Raw genomic sequence first — 16,992 nt, 5'->3', positions numbered from 1 at the left:
CTGGATTTTGGCATGGAGATCTTGAAAAGGTTAGACCCAGTCAAGGTAGTATACATCTTTAATTTCAGGAGACTAAGGCAAGGAGATTTCTGAGTTCAAGGTGAGCCTGGGACAAAGTAAGTCCCAGATCCAGGCGCGGTGGTACACACCTTTAATCTGAGCCACACTTTCTGCTGGAGACCTACATAAGGAAGTTGGAAGAAGGAACATTCACTCTTCTTTGCCTTTTTGCACTTACTTGCCAGCACATCTGCTGGAATCTACCTCTACAGAAGAACAGCCAAACAACCAGCCTCGTGGGACTGAGCAACTACCAAATTCTTGGACTTCTCATTCACAGCTGATCATTGTTAGGCTAGTTAGACTACAAACTGTAAGTCGTCACAATAAATTCCCTCAATATAAGTAGACATTCTGTAAGTTCTCTGATTCTAGAGAACCCTAATATACCTTCTTTAACACAAAACATATTTCCCAGCCGGTAGAAGGAATTGAAGAACATTTGTTGAATTCAGTGGAAAACAGTACAGTGATTAAATGATATATGAACTATTAAACTTTCACTGCTTGCTATATTTTAGATTATTTAAAATTTCTTGTTCTTTGTGAGAAGGCTGATGTAGAGAACATGATTGATAGGATACAAGTGATTGATTTCTACAAGTAAAAATAAGGACATTAGCCTTTTGAGTCAGCTAGTATTTTAATACTAGCTGTATTTTAATACTGCTCAAAAAAGCACTACTTACTTTTAAAAAATTATTAATAATTATGTTGTGTACTAATTGTTCTGTGAAGCTCAGAATCAAGAACTAACAACAAATCAAGAAATATTTACTTAAAGACCAAATGAAATATAGGTAGATGAGCTGCTATTAATCAAATGTCTGAGATAGAAACTGAATAATCTAGGTAGTTTACCATTTAATGTTGATGACTGAATATTGCCAATAAGTGGTAATCTTTTGTAACAGAAGGATTCAGCTATATAGATACAAAGTCAAAGTTCTTACTAAAATAGAAAAGTCTTCGGAATAATGTCCAGTCTAAAAATGCCTTGCTCAAAATATTAGCCAGAACTTGAATTGAGAATATTTTTATCAATTGCTTAGCATATTGAAAGCCTAAATAATCATAAAATGTTAGTAATATTGTCAAAATAGTAATTTTTTAGAAATTATTTATTGTGCTTATAATTCAAATATGCTAGGATGAATTTTCATTCATCATAATTACATTTTAAATGCCTACTGAAAAGTTTAAGATAACATATTGCACTTAAATATTTATTTCTAGTGCCAGAAAAGGATTGAATTAGAAGTGAACCAAAAGTAAATAATCTGTCCTCCCTTACTTTTGGAAAAGAAAAGGACTTTTAAAGAGAAGAAACACTTTGTTCAAAGGTACAGAACTGGTTGGGAAGAACTAAGATGCTGGACATCATCCTCGATTCTCTGTCTTGAGTTCTTCAGCAGTTTGTCTTACTTCATGATACAAGTAGTGAAAGATCCCAGCCTAATAGCAGTAACGGAAAGACCCCAGCCTAGCAGTAGTAACGCCATTGTACAAGGCTGTACTTAGGAAGACTGGTTCAGGGAAAGGTCAGAACACTGAGTACACAGCGGCTGCCACGCAGGATATGTGTGGAGAGCCTGGCAACAGGATGATTGTGGTTGAGCGCCTGACAATGAGAAAGAAATGTAGAAAGCCCTGGGAGAGGTCCCACACCCTGGTGGGAGGCCGAGTCAGCCGTTATGTTCCAAGAAGACACTATAGAGAACTTCCCCCGGGGCTGACCCCTGTAACCATGCATCTGCTTCTGTATGCTTGTTTCTGCTTCCCAGAACCCTATAAAAAGCCCATCCCTGGTTCTGCTAGGTGCGCCAGTCTTCTGAATTGACTGAGACGCCGACAGATACCTGTGCTCCCTGATCAATAAAAATCCTCTTGCTGATTGCAGCCTGTGGACTCGGACTGGTCATTGGGCTTGAAGATCTCCCTCCTGAGGGAAGATTCTCTCAGAGGGTCTTTCATTTGGGGGCTCGTCCGGGATGGGAGATCCTCTACCCAGAGACCACCGACCACCCACTGGGAAGTAAGCTGGCCAGCGTTTGTCTTGTCCTGTCTTGTCTTGCTTTGTGACTTGTTCTGTAAATGCTTAGTTACTTGGCTTGGGTCTAGACCGTTTGTATTTGGGCGGGCCAGAGAAGGAGCTGATGAGCTCGGACTTCTCACCCGCAGCCCTGGAAGACGTTCCAAGGGTGTTTGGAGCCCGGTTTTTCGGGGCTCAGCCCGTATCAGAAGGATACGTGGTTTTGGGTTAGAGGAGAGAGGAGAGAGCTGGATCCACTGAACTTTTGGTTTCAGTTTGACACCGAAGCCGAGAGGCGTGTCTGTCTGTTGCTTGTTTGTCTTCTTTGTGTCCTAACTTTCTTTGAACATCTGTGGAAATTGGTTATAGGATGCTTTGTCTTGGTCTTGTTTGTCTGGTTTGGTTTTTTTTTTTTTTGTGGTATTGTCCAGTATCTTTTTGGCTTTTGTTTCGTCTTTGGACTTGGGACAGACGACTATGTTTGAAATCTTGGACTGACGACTGTGTTTAAAATTATGAAACTGTTTGCTTTGTTCGCCGAAGAGTTTTACTTGGTCCCCTTAATGCTTAATAAGAAACTTAATTTTGTGGACCCCACTCTAATTTTGTGGCGGTGTGTTGGTTGATAGCCAAGGTTAATTTTTAAAACATAGTGTTTTAAACAAGAACAAGAAAGGAATTACTGACATTTGCTCACAGAAGGAGAGCGCTCATTAAGAGAAGTTCTTTAAAGAAGCCTGCCTTATCTGCTGGCCTTATTCCAAGGGAGGAGTCAGTCTCCAGCATTAGATTACTTTTCTCGTTGGTCATCATTAACATGGAGAGTGCCTTTGATCCTATTCCACAGCAGCCAGTTCCTGCCCCTGTGGTCAAAATGCGCCCCAGGTGAACTGGTTACAATTCTTTTGTCAGCCACCTGGCATCTAGCACCCAGGTTCTAACCATCTCTCTATCCTAGTAGGGACATCCTCCACTCTCTCTTCTGCTGTGTCTGCTGAGATGATGGGGAGCCCCTGCCAAATGGCGCCATCCCTAAGCATACCCCAGTCCAGTACCTGCTTCCCGAGGTCAAGGCCCAGGACTCAGACAAGATCTGCTGCCTCTCAAAAGGCGAGCAAAGCTTGTGCTTATTTGTACAATGGCCTTTTTGTCCCAAGAGAGCCTCCTGTTTTAGCTGTGTGACTAAATGCTGTTTGCCCTCTTCAGTAGACCTCTATTCTCAAGATTCTCTTGTTTTCTCACCTACTGGAGGCCAGAAAGAATGTTCCAGACACAGATAGAAGGCCCTCACTTCTGCCTGTTGGATTCATTACGCCTAAAGTTAGGGAGTCCTCCAGGTCTGCCGCCAGGCTCCAAGGGTGGGGTCTCTGAGGGGCTATAAAGTTCCCCACCAATTTGGCTAAAGTAAAAAAAAAAGGATATAAAGAAAAAGTTACAGAAACTTGAAGGGTTCAGCTAAGTCACTGAGAAAGTTGTAAGTTGCAGAGAAAATAAGGTTGATATATGGTTCAGGGTCAGTGCACAAAAGTGGACAGCAACTAATAGCTGTAGAAGAAGATACAGACAGAGAGACTGAGGAAGAGAAAGAAAAAAAAGTAAAAAGAACAGGAAGCTAGGGAAAAAAAGAGACAAGAGAGGAACATATACTGGCCACAGTAGTTAGAGAACCGAGAATTTCTGGCTAAAGATCAGTGTGCCTAATATGAAGAAAAAGGACACTGGATCAGAGAAAGGTCAAAAAAGAACAAGAGGGACCACTGGAGAGCTTCTTGTGAAAAGTTCTCAGGGAGAACTTTCCCTCGGGATGGAGACCCTCCAACTCAATGACCAGACCGAGACCACAGGATGCAATCAGCAAGAGGATTTGGTTTATTGTCGGGATACACAGGCACCTGTGGGTGCTTCAGTCACTCGGGGGACTGGCGCGCCCCACGAAACCAAGGATGGGCTTTTTATAGGATTCTGGGGAGCAGAAGCAAGCATACAGAAGCAGATGCATGGTTACAGGGATATAATTGGTGGATTCTAATGTGGCAAGGGTTCAGCCCGGGGGCAAGTTCCCTAGCCACCTTCCTGGAACATAACGGCTGACTCGGCCCCCTACCAGGGTGTGGGACCTCTGCCGGGGCTTTTCTCATTGTTAGGTGCTCAACTGCAGTCGTCCTGTTGCCAGGCCTTCAACCACACATATCCTGCTTGGCAGCCGCTGTGTACTCAGTGTTCTAACCTTTCCCTGAACCAGTCATCTTAAGTACAGCCTTGCAAAATGGCGTTACTGCTGCTAAGCTGGGGTCTTTCATTCCCCCATTTTTTTGCTAACTTTGAGTGAAATCTTTCACTCGACTTGGTCAAGAAATTTCTGTCTCTTGTTGTCTCAGCTTATGGTACTGCTGTGTCAGTACGAGGGTCTGAATGACTGAAAGTCTAACCCTCATGAACTGTACCAGCCTATTAAGGATGCAGGGTCCAAAAAGAAGAATTAGGAGAAGAATAAGTAGGGGTCCCATCAGGGTAGACAGGAGGGTAGCAAACCAAGGGGATCGGTTAAACCACCCCTCGAACCATCCCTGTTGGGAATCAAACAGTTTTTATCTTTGGGCCAGGCGTTCTTGAAGCTTAGCCATATTATCTCTTACTATTCCAGTATGGTCTGCATAGAAACAGCACTCTTCTTTTAGAGCAGCACATAATCCACCCTCGCGGAGGAACAACATATCTAGCCCTCGTCTATTTTGGAGGACCACTTCAGACAACGATGTTAAGGACTTTTCTAATGCACTCACAGACTCTTCTATAGCTTTAAGATCTGCATTCATGGCTGCTTGTAACTGACGGAAATGACCAGTTTCTATGAGTGCAGTGGTCCTGGTCCCTATACCCGCAGCCACTCCCCCCAAGGTGATTCCTCCTAGGAGTAAAGCTAAAGTCAGGGTGGCAGGCTGTCGTCGGAAACGAGTCTGTCTCTCGAAAAACGAGTATATATACTCGGATTCATGGTAGGTGACTTTGGGCCAAATTTCTACTAATACACAATAGTCAGAGGATTGGTTGAGGACTGTGGCTGAGATGCAGGGTGTTAGTCCGGTATTGCAGGCCCAGTATGTGCCTTTTGGGGCTGCCAGGAAGTAGTTCCCGATGGGAATCTTCTGAGTGGTGTTGCAGAGGGTCTGGTGTGTGTGGGGTACATTCCCCAAGCAGAGCCCTCGTCCCGAGACCTCGGGCAGAGTTAGTTTGTGGCTGGGGGTATTGGCACAACTGTCTGGGGCAGCAGTCAGGTTGGTATAATTTCCAATGACTGCCACCCCTTCATAATAGGGCAGACCGGAAACGAGGCACAACCAGCACTCCTGAGTCCTAAAAGGGTCTGAATAGTTGAGAGCCAGATATGCACCAGCCACCAAATTGAATAATCGATCCCCGGTGCCTGGCGACGGGGAGATCAAAATGGTGGAGCCCCCCATTGTGGAGAAGGGGCTTGTAGGGGTACTACCAGGGGCCTGGGTGACCTTAGGCAATGACGGGGGTTGGGCTTGTGCCGGGAGCGAGGGAGGCTTCTGATCTGGTAGAACTAGGTTGGGTCCAATGGGTCGAGTGGCCAGGGGAGAGACTTGTCTATTTAGAGAGAACAGACCCACCGGATCGGTCCCTGTGACGTATAAGCGCAGGCCCCAAGATTTGGGCCCGTCCCAGGTCGCTCTTCTACCTGAGTCGGTGAAGTGGAGGACGAGGGGATTGCATTTCGTGCCCCATTTACACAAGGTGTAAGGAAGCTGCCAGCCGGACTCTGACAATTATCACCCAATCCAGGACTTAAACTGTGATAGAGTGGCTGATGTTTTGCCTTTGAATAGAACGTCCCAAAAGATGGGACCACTGGTCAGTTGCCATGGACTAGATTCCCCACCAGTTGGGGACAATCCGGTCACCTTGCTGCCTAATCCTGACCTGGAGCCACTGCAACATGAGTGTCAAGCACTGGCAGAAGCCCATGGGTGGAAAAAAGACCTCTGCGACTGGTTGACCCCTGCTGAAAGCCGAGGCTACCTTGTCTACAGACGGGAACAGTTCTCTTCATGAAGGTCAGAGATAAGTGCGTGCTGCCATGGTGGACAAAACAATGTCTGTCATCTGGGATGGCTGAACCTTAACCCCCCAGCACATCAGTGCCACAGATGCCTTTACCATCTCTTGGATGCCCTGGTGAAGCCAACAACTGTGAGTACTACTCATTGCTCAGGATATCAGGAGGGAAGAGATTCAGTGACATGGGACAATAATGAAGCAGATCAAGTGGCTCGAAAAATGGCTATGCAGGAGCCTATCTTGGTTGCAGGCCTGCAAGAGACAGCCACTGAGAACTAGGATCGGACTAGGAGAGGGCCTCACTTAGAAAAGGCCCAAATTGCTTAAAAGATAAGGGACAATGGCACACTTGATGGGAAAGCTATACTCCCCAGAGAACAAAGAAAAGACTCACTTTGCCAAATACAGAAATAGACTCATTTAAGAGATAAAAAGTTTGTCCAAGTAGTTAAGATATATGTAATAGACTTTAAGATTTTAGCCAGAGAGACAATAAAAAATATAAGGTATGTCAGTACTGAATGCTTAACAAACAAACAGGGCAAAGAGACCTAGAGAGTTTAGTAAAAAGTCAAAGTGAACTTCACTGAGATAAAACCAGAAAAATATGATCACAAGTATCTCCTAGTGCTTGTAGATACTTTTTCAGGAATAGATAGAAGCTTTCCTCACCAAATGAGAGACGGCCTCTACAATCATCAAGAAGATACTGAAAAAAATCTTCCCCAGGTCTGGAATGCCCAAGGTAATCTGGTCAGACAACGGCCCTACTTTTGTTGCCAAGGTAAGCCAGGGTGTGGCCAAGTATTTAGAGGTCAATTGAAAATTACATTGTATTTACAGACCTCAAAGTTCAGGACAGATAAAATAAATAAATAAAACTCTAAAAGAGACCCTGACCAAATTAAATTGACCATGGAGACTGGGGCAGACTGGGTGACACTCCTTCCCTTTTGCTCTCTTCAGAGCAAGAAATACCCCTTCCAGATTTAGCCTTACCCCCTTTGAGATCTTATATGGGGCCTCAGCTCCCCTGATTGTGTTAGATGATGTTACTGAACCAACATGCCGTGGTAATAATGATTTATATGCCAGGCTAAAAGACCTACAGGTGATATAGAAAGAAATCTGCTCACAGCTGACAGCAGCCTATGCCCCAAGGACCCCTGAGACATCTCATCCGTTCCAGGTCGGAGACTGTAGCTACATACAATGACACGGAGCCCAGACACTCGAGCCTCGCTAAAAAGGACCGTACCTGGTGCTGCTGACCACCCTGACAGCTGTCAATTCTCAGCCCTCACCAGCCACATACTAGCTGTTGGGGCTGAGAGATGGGAGCTAGAGGGACACTTAGATCTTCAAAAGGCTCCCTAGACTTACACATCAGATAAGTGACTGGGAGACTGTTATAATGCTCACTTAAAGAGTGTGCTTTAAAAACAAGAATTTCATGTTTGCCCTGTGTTCCATCGAGAAAAATATAAAAATAGGCTTAATTTCTATTACAAATAATATAACATTACATATGTTAATACTCCTAACACTTCTTGGGACTGTGCCTCAGGGATCACAACCTATATAAGTTTAAAAATTCTAAAAGACAGTCATGACTTTGGTATATAGGTTCAGAGAGTGTCCATATCTCTGCTATATGGCTGGGCCATTACTAATAATTTTCTTGGTTTTAGTTTTTAGACCCTGCGTGACAAACAGGCTAATTGCTCTTGTTAAAAATCGAGTGGGTGCTGTGCGGTTGATGGTTCTGAGACAACGGTATCAGTCAGATAGGACAACTGGTGAGACCAAATACGAGACTTGGTATCAGAATTCTAAGATTAGAATTACTTAGTAAAAGAAGAGGGGAATGAAAGATCCCAGTCTAATAGCAGTAACGGAAAGACCCCAGCCTAGCAGTAGTAACGCCATTGTACAAGGCTGTACTTAGGAAGACTGGTTCAGGGAAAGGTCAGAACACTGAGTACACAGCGGCTGCCACGCAGGGTATGTGTGGAGAGCCTGGCAACAGGATGATTGTGGTTGAGCGCCTGACAATGAGAAAGAAATGTAGAAAGCCCCGGGAGAGGTCCCACACCCTGGTGGGAGGCCGAGTCAGCCGTTATGTTCCAAGAAGACACTATAGAGAACTTCCCCCGGGGCTGACCCCTGTAACCATGCATCTGCTTCTGTATGCTTGCTTCTGCTTCCCAGAACCCTATAAAAAGCCCATCCCTGGTTCTGCTAGGGGCGCCAGTCTTCCGAATTGCCTGAGACGCCCACAGATATCTGTGTATCTTGATCAATAAAAATCCTCTTGCTGATTGCAGCCTGTGGACTCGGACTGGTCATTGGGCTTGAGGATCTCCCTCCTGAGGGAAGATTCTCTCAGAGGGTCTTTCAGTAGTAGTTTAAAACTTGGGAGATATTTAACAAGGATTGGAAGTAGAAAATGATGGGGCCTTATTGTCATGCACCTCTAAAAACTGTGGGTTAATATGAGTATTCAGAAAGAAAAGGAAGGCCCGAGGATGAGGAAACGAAAGATTTAAAAAATTGGAGTCTGTAGGTTACTTTACTGTAGTAGCTTTTTCTATTACCACCTTCCTTCACATCTCTGTTTATTTCCCCTGAAATCTTGGGATTGTCTTATTTTTACATTACTAAAGCAAAATCAACTGGAACAAACTAATTTTTGAACATGTAGTTGTAGATGTTGTAGATGAAAGAAACATAATCTATTCTTCCTTTCGTAAGCAGGAGGCTGATGGGAATGATTGGTGATTTTGCTTCAAGAAAATACAAGTTCTGCCTCCTAAAGGGCACTTGTCAACAGACAAGATGTTTCTATTTGAAACCATTTGCTACAATCTCTGCAGATTTTCTTTCCATAATAGCACTTAGAGCTGTTACTTGTCAAAGGATATTCTTAGAATACAAGTCCATTTAGCTCCAGAACACATAAACTCCATGTTGGAGCAGCTGTGCTGAGCTCCTGAGTGGAGAAATGACTTCCTCAGCACATTTTAAAGCCAGGCATCATTTCTGATGGTATTTTAAAACAGGAATTATTTTCATTTTTACTTCTTTATTTTATCAGGGTCTGGGAGTGGGGTTTAGAGCAGCACTTTCTATTTTGATGAGTATCTTTCTTGCTTTTTACAAACTTACTTTTATTTTTTACAGTACAGTCATTATCCTCCTCTGGGTCTGCTCTCTCTCCCACAGTTCTGGTCCCATTTCATTCCAAGATGTTCCTGACCCCTCTGACTAGACCTCCCCACTCCCTGGGTCCTCAAGTTTCTCTGGAGGGTTAGGCAAATCTTCTCCCACTGAGACCACAGCAGGCAGTCTTCTGCTGTATATGTGTCAGGGGCCTCGGACTGGCTAGTGTATGCTGCTTGTTTGGTAGATCAGTGTCTGAGAGATCTCAGGGTTCCTGGTTGGTTGAGACTGCTGGCCTTCCTATAGGGTCACCCACCTCAGCTTCTTCCAGCCTTTCACTAATTTAATCACAGGTTCCTGGCTTCCGTCCATTGGTTGGGTGTAAGTAACTGCATCTGTCTCAGTCAGCTGCTTGTTGGGCCTCTCATAGGACAGCCTTACTAGGCTCCTGTCTATAAGCACACCATACCATCAGTAATAGTGTCAGGCCTTGCAGCCTTTCCTTGAGATGGATTCCAAGTTGGGCCAATTACTGAACCTTCTTTCCCTCAGTCTTTTCTCTATTTTTGTCCCTGCAGTTCTTTTAGACAGGAACAATTCTGGGTCAGAGTTTTTGACTATGGGATGGCAACTCCATCCCTCCACTTGATGCTGTCTTTCTACTGGAAGTGGACTCTACAAATTCCCTCTCTCCACTGTTGGGCATTTAACCTAAGTTCCCTCTTTTCTTTTGTGTCTGTGCATCTCTCAACTCTCAAGTCTCTGGTACATTCTAGACCCCACCCCCCACCCCCAACCTCCTACTTCCTGAGGTTGCCTATTTCCAGTCTTTCTGCTGGCCCTTAGGACTTCAATCCTCCTTCCCCACACCCAATTCCTGATCACGTTACCCTATTCCCCTCTCTGTCCCCTCTCCCACCCAGGTCCCTCTCTTCCTCTGTCCCCCATGATTGCTTTCTTCTCCCTCCCAAGTGGGATTGAGGCATCCTCACTTGGGCCAATCAGCTTGTTCTTGAGTTCTGTGGATTGTTTTGTGTCTGAGGTGTATCACTCAGGATAATATTTTCTAGTTCCATCCATTTGCCTGCAAATACTCATGATGTCCTTGTTCTTTATAGCTAAATAGTATCCTATTATGTAAATGAACCACATTTTCTGTATCTATTCTTCCATTGTGAAACATCTGGGTTGTTTCCAGCTTCTGGCTACCACAGATAAGGCTGAGATGAACAGTGGAGTATGTGCCCCTGTGGCATGATGGGGCATCTTTTGGGTATATGTTGAAGAATGGTATACCTGGGTCTTCAGGTAGATCTATTTCCAATTTTCTGAGGAACCTCCAGATTGATTTCCAGAGTGGTTATACCAGTTTGCAATCCCACTAGTAATGGAGGTGTGCTTTGCTTTCTCTACATCCTCACCAACAAGTGCTGTTACCTGCATTTTTGATCTTAGCCATTCTGCCTGGTGTAAGGTTGAATCTCAGGGTCTTTTTGATTTGCATTTTCCTGATCACTAAGGACTTGGAACATTTCTTTAAGTGCTTCTCAGTCATTCGAGATTCCTCTGTTATGAATTCTGTTTACCTCTATACTCCATTTTTTGGAAGTTAACTTCTTGAATTCTTTATATATTTTGGGTGTTAGCCCTCTATGGGATGTGGGATTTGCAAAGATGTTTTCCCAATCTGTAGGATGCTAATTTGCCCTATTGACTACGTCCTTGCCTTTCATTTTGATAAGGTCCCATTTATCAATTCTTGATCTTAGAGCCTGAGCCATTGGATTTCTGTTTAGGAAATTTCAGCCCTGTGCTAATGAGTTCAAAGCTCTTTCTAACTTTCTCTTCTATTTTCAGTGTATCTGGTTTTATGTTGAGGTTTTTGATATGCTTGAACTTGAGCTTTGTGCAAGGTGACAAATATTGATCTATTTTCATTTTTGTACATACCGACTGCCAGTTAGACCAGCACCATTATTGAAAATGCTTTCTTTTTTCCATTGTATATTTTTGGCTTCTTTTTCAAAGATCAAGTGCCCATAAGTGTATGGTTTTATTTCTGGTTCTTTAGTTCTATTCCACTGATCAACTTGTCTGTCTCTGTATCAATACAATGCAATTTTTTTTATGCTCTGTAGTATAGATAGAAGTCAGGGATAGTGATTCCTCTAGAAGTTCTTTTATTGTTATAAATTGTTTTTGTTATCCTGAGTTTTTTGTTTTTCCATACGAAATTGAGAATTGCTCTTTCCATGTCTTTGAAGAATTGTGCTGAAATTTTGATGGGGACTGCATTGAATCTGTAGATTGCATTTGGTAGGATGGCCATTTTTACTATTTTAACCCATGATCATGGAAAATCTCTCCATTTTCTGAGGTTTTCTTCAATTTCTTTCTTGAGACTCAAAGCTCTTGTCATATAGATCTAAACTTGTTTGGTTAGAGTTACTCCAAGACATCTTATCTCCTTTTGTTGTATTATTGCTCTAGCTAGAACTTTGAGTACTATAGTGAATAGATACAAGGAGGGTGGGAAACCTTGTCTTGTCTCTGATTATAGTGGGATTGTTTCAAGTATCTCTCCATTTAATTTGATATTGGCTGTTGGTTTGCAGTATATTGCTTTCACTATGTTTAGACATGGGCCTTGAATTCCTGATTTCTCCAATACTTTTAACATGAAGGGTTATTGTATTTTTTTGTCCAATACTTTTTCAGCATCTAATGAGATGATCATGTGATTTTTTTCTTTGAGTTTGTTTATATAGTATATTATCTTATTGAATTTTCATAAATTGAACCAACCTTGTATCCCTTGTCTGAAGCCTACTTGATCATGGTGAATTATGGTTTTGATGTGTTCTTGGATTCAGTTTACTAGAATTTTATTGAGTATTTCTGCATTGATATTGATATTCACAATCGAAACTGGCCTGACGGTCTCTTTCTTTGTTGGGTCTTTGTGTGGACTAGGTATCAGAGTAATTGTGGGTTTATAGAATGGCAGTGTCCCTTCTGCTTCTATTTTATTTAATAGTTTGAGGAGCGTTAGTATTAGATCCCTTTTGAAGGTCTTGTGGGATTATGAACTAAAGCCATCTGACTCTGTCCTTTTTTTTTTTTTTTTTTTTTTTTTTTTTTTTTTTTTTGGTTGGGAGGTTTTTAATGACTTCCATGACTTCTATTTCCTTAGGGGAATATTGGCCTGTTTACCTACTCTTGATTAAAGTTTGGTACATTTAAGTATGGTCCCCTTTTCACTTCTAATTTTGTTAATTTGTGTCCTTTAGTTAGTTTGGCTAGAGGTTCATCTATTTTGTTGCTTTTCTCAAAGAACCAGCTTTTGGTTCTGTTGTTAGTTTTTTTTTTTGTATATATATATATAATTCTCATTGTTTCCATTTGGTTGATTTTGGCCCTGAGTTTGGCTATTTCCTGCCATCTACTCCTCTTGGGTTCCTTTTGTTCTAGGGCTTTCGGGTGTGCTGTTAAGTTGATAGTATAGGATCTCCAGGGCACTTAGTGCTATGAATTTTCCTTTTAGTACTGTTTTCATTGTGTCCCATAAGTTTGGGTGTGCTGTATCATCATTTTTATTGAGTTCTAGGGAGTCATTAATTTCTTTATTTTGTCTCTGACCAAGTTAACATTGAGTAGAGAGTTGTTCAGTTTCCATGGCATGTAAGTTTTCTGTTATTTTTGTTGTTATTGAAGTCTAGCCTTAGTCTGTGGTGATCTGATAGGATGCATGGGATTTTGTCAGTCTTCTTGTATCTTTTGAGGTCTGTGTTGTGAGCAATTATATGGTCAGTTTTGGAGAAGGTACAGTGAGGTGCTGAGAAGAAGGTATTTTTTTCTTTGTTTTAAGGTGAAATGTTCTGTATATACCTGTTAAATCCATTTGGTTTGTATTAGATTCACTGTGTCTCTGTTGTTGTAAAAATATAAAATAAAAATATATAGTTGGTGTTTTACCCTGCTTGGTGCCCCAAGATATCTGCTAGATATCTTGGCAGAAACACATCCCAGCCACACACTTTCCTACACTCAAACCCTCACATAAAACAACACACAACACAATAATCTTTGACCCAATTGGTAAGATATAATTGCCCACTTAAACATACAAAGCCCAGTACCATCCATCCCTTGAGAACATTAATAACAACCTGTAAATACACAGAGCAGAATCTTAACATCACCTGCCATCTTGTCCTGCCACGGCTCCTCTCCCTCCTGTCTCTTCCTCTCTCCTCATCTCCCTCTCTTCCTTCAAACTTCTCTTCCGCCCATCTTTCCTTCTCCTCCCATGACAGGCCTCCTTCTATCCTGTACCTGCCCCTCACCTGTACTTTACAAATTCAATGGGGAAAAGGTTCTGATCAAGTCACCTGATTCCTGAGTATGTGACTAGGAAGCTGTCCTTGGGGCAGTGGTATTAGCATCAAAATACAGTTAACTTCAGGGGAAACCACAACATGTCTCTGTTTTGTGTCTGTTTCAATGACATGTCCATTGGTGAGAGTGGGGTGTTGAAGTGTGCTTTGAGTTTTAGTAAAGTTTCTTTTATGAATGTGGGTGCCCTTACATTTGGGACATAGATGTTCAGAATTGAGACTTTCTCTTGGTGGATTTTTCTTTTTGATGAACGTGAGTGTCTTTCCCCACCTCACTTGATACCTTCTAGTTGAATATTAGAATGGCAACTTCTGCTTGTTTCTTGGGATCATTTGCTTGGAAGACTTTTTTTTAGCCTTTTACTCTTTTATTATCTGTCTTTGTCATTGAGGTGTGTTTCTTGTATGGAGCAAAGTGCTAGATCCTCCTTGAATGATCCTGCTTGAGTATCCAGTCTGTTGGTTTAAGTTTTTTTATTGGGGAATTAAGTAAGTTGATATTGAGAGATATTAAATACAGATGATTCCTGTTATGTTTGTTGTTGTAGGTGGCATTATGTATGTTTGATTCTCTCCTTTTGGTTTTATTGTGAGATGATTAATTTCTTGTTTTTTCTTTGGTGTATATACTCTCCTTGTGTTGGAGTTTTTCTTCTAGAATACTCTGTAGGGCTGGATTGGTAGATAAATATTGTTTAAATTTGGTTTTGTCATGGAATATTTTGATTTCTCTATCTATGATAATTGAGAGTTTTGCAGGGTATAGTAGCTTGAGTTGGCATTTATGTTCTCTTAGGGTGTGCATGACATCTGTCCAGATTCTTCTGGCTTTTAGGGTCTCTGTTGAGAATTCTGGTGTAATTCTGATAGGTCTACCTTTATATTTGACCTTTTCCCATACAGTTTTTAATATTCTTTCTTTGTTTTGTGCATTCAGTGTTTTATTATTTGACAAGAGGATTTTCTTTTCTGGTCCAATCTATTTGGTGTTCTCTAGGCTTCTTGTATATTTAGGTTGGGGAAGTTTTCTTTTATGAGTTTGTTGAAGACATTTTCTGACCCTTTGAGCTGGGAAATCTTTACTCTCTTCTGTATCGTGTCCTGGATTTCCTGGATGATTTGGGTTAGGGTTTTTTTTTTCTGTTTTGAATTTTCTTTGACTATTGTGTCAATATCTTCTAAGGTATCTTCTACACCTGAGATCCTCCCTTCTATTTCTTGTATTCTGTTGTTGATGCTTCTATCTGTAGCTCCTGATCCCTTTCCTAGGTTTTCCATTTCCAGAGTTTTCTTTATTGTTTCTACTTCTATTTTTACATCTTGGACTACTTTGTTTAATTCCTTCACCTGTTTGGTTGTATTTTTTTGTATTTCTTTAAGGAATTTATTTGTTTCACCACTAGGGCTTCTACCTGTTTACCAGCATTTTCTTGTGTTTCTTCCAGTTTCTTAAGTTTCTTCCTTAAAGGATTCTATTTTCTTCTTGAGATGGAATTTTAGGTCAACATCCTGTTTTTCAGGTATGTTGGTATATCCAGGGCTTGCTGTGAAGGGAGAACTGGTACCAAAGTATATGGGCTTCTGTTGCTTATGGTCTTGTGTTTGCCTCTTGCCATCTGGTTATCTCTGGTGTTAACTGGCCTGGGTATCTCTGTCTGGAGCCTGCCTCCTGGGTTGCTGCAGGTGTCCTGGTAGACCTGTTCCCCTGGCTGTAGCAGATCTCCTGGGAGGTCTTCAGACTATGGGGTCTTCAAAGGGGAATGCATGCTGATGATCTTTTGCCCTGGCTGCAGTGGATATCTTGGGAGGCCTTCAGACTGTGGGATCTGTTGCTCTGGGTGCAGCAGATCTCCTGAGAGGCCTTCAGACTATGGAGTATATTGCCCTGGGTGCAGCAGATCAACTGAGAATTGTCTAGACTGTGGAGTCTTCAGAGGGGCAGACAAGCTGCTGATCTGACCAGGTGGAAAGTGCATGCTGGAAAGGGGTTGGAGTTTGAGCCTTAATGAGATTCTTTTAAACATTTGCATATGTTGACATTCTCACTTCTGATTTTGCACTAAAGGTTTCTAACCAAAGATGTGAGTAACCTGTACCCAGGGCTCCAGCCACAAGAAAATACTACAAATTTCCTCTGTTCAATTTTTGTTAGTATTCTCATTTTCTTCTCTTATTTCACCACCCTCTATGATTTTGCCATATGGATGAAAGAAATAATTGTTCTTAGAGATTGATACTATTGTGCAGGGCAAGTGAAAAGGGTTTAGAGAGTACTTAAAACCCATCTTCAATCTGAGCAATTCAGTCATCTGAATTGCAAAATGAGGTTCTGGGCTGAGATGCTAGCTTATTGTTATACAGTATACCTAGCAAGCACAATGCTCTCCATTTGTTGCTCTGGTCCCCACTGGAAGAGCACCCCCGGTTTAGTGAGGGGGTACAAAGGGGCTGCCATTTCAGCAAACCCAGGAATCCAGAGGTGGCAAAATCCCGCTGTCCCCAAAAACTCTCGTAGCTGTTGGCCATTTTTGGGGGCAGTGATGCCGGCCACAGTCTGTTTCCTGGCTGGGGTCAGCCATCGCTGTCCATCCCGTAGCTGGTATCCTAAATAAGTAACCTGGGTCTGGCAAATTTGAGCCTTTTTGGCAGAGGCTCGATAGCCCAATCGTCCCAAAGTCTGTAAGAGGGATTCAGTTCCCTGTTGGCATGCAGTTTCAGAAGTGGCCGCTAGGAGGAGGTCATCTACGTACTGCAGGAGTATGAGGGTGGGGTGCTGAACTTGAAAGTCAGCTAAATCCTGATGTAAGGCCTCATCAAAGAGCGTTGGGCTGTTTTTAAACCCTTGAGGCAGTCTTGTCCAAGTTAATTGTCCTGAAAGCCCTATTTCAGGGTCTCTCCACTCAAAGGCAAATAAGGGTTGGCTTTTCGGGCTCAGCTGGAGGCAAAAGAAGGCATCTTTTAGGTCTAAAACTGTATACCAAGTATGTGTAGGGGGCAGTGTACTGAGCAAATTATAAGGGTTTGGAACAGTCGGATGAATATCTTCTACCCTCTTGTTGTCCTCTCTCAGATCTTGTACTGGCCTATAATCTCCAGTGCCGGGTTTTTTAACAGGCAGAAGAGGCGTATTCCAAGGCGACTGGCAGGGGACTAGGATGCCTTGATCCAGAAGCCTCGTAATGTGAGGCCTTATGCCTTGGTAAGCTTCATGTGACAGGGGTATTGTTTTATGGAGACTGGAGTTGCAGTGGCCTTTAA

Source organism: Rattus norvegicus, chromosome 2 (assembly GCF_021556685.1).
Source record: "Rattus norvegicus strain SHRSP/BbbUtx chromosome 2, alternate assembly SHRSP_T2T, whole genome shotgun sequence".
NCBI classification, from domain to species: Eukaryota; Metazoa; Chordata; class Mammalia; order Rodentia; family Muridae; genus Rattus; species Rattus norvegicus.
Note: the sequence above shows the minus strand (reverse complement) of the source record.